Source organism: Morone saxatilis, unplaced genomic scaffold, assembly GCF_004916995.1.
Source record: "Morone saxatilis isolate NCDOM2014 unplaced genomic scaffold, NCSU_SB_2.0 Contig16, whole genome shotgun sequence".
NCBI lineage: Eukaryota > Metazoa > Chordata > Actinopteri > Moronidae > Morone > Morone saxatilis.
In genome coordinates, this window is record NW_023339718.1 from 2,612,099 (window position 1) to 2,612,493 (window position 395).

At 26.3% G+C, this 395-nt stretch overlaps 1 protein-coding gene across 1 annotated transcript in view; it reads right to left on the reverse strand.

Annotated features, from left to right (window-relative positions):
* The window catches only part of tmem127 (transmembrane protein 127), a 3,661-nt gene that overhangs the window by 2,491 nt on the left and 775 nt on the right, over positions 1–395 (reverse strand). The gene's annotated exons all lie outside the window — the stretch shown is intronic.

The window sequence follows — 395 nt, forward strand, 5'->3', positions numbered from 1 at the left end:
AAACGCTTTAAATCATTGTATATAAACTTCACTAACATTTCTATGTATAATATCTAGTATGGGAGTAGTTTTTAATGTGATTGTGAGTGCAACAAAACAGTTATTTAGAGGGTTTATTATCTAAACTCATCTTAGTTTCTGGTTCTGTGAGTTAAAATGTTAAATTATTTGATTCATTTGTACTCCAGGTTATATGTGGCTGCTGTGGTATAATATGTACAATTATATAAATCAGGTAAACTTTATTTATATAGATTTATGTATAGGTGAGTTCAGTTCAAAGTGCTTCACAGAATAATTGTGAATCATAATAGAGAGAAATAACTACGAGATAATGTACATTTAAAAATACAAATACAGTAAAATAGAATAGATTTAACAGGTAGAATAATAAA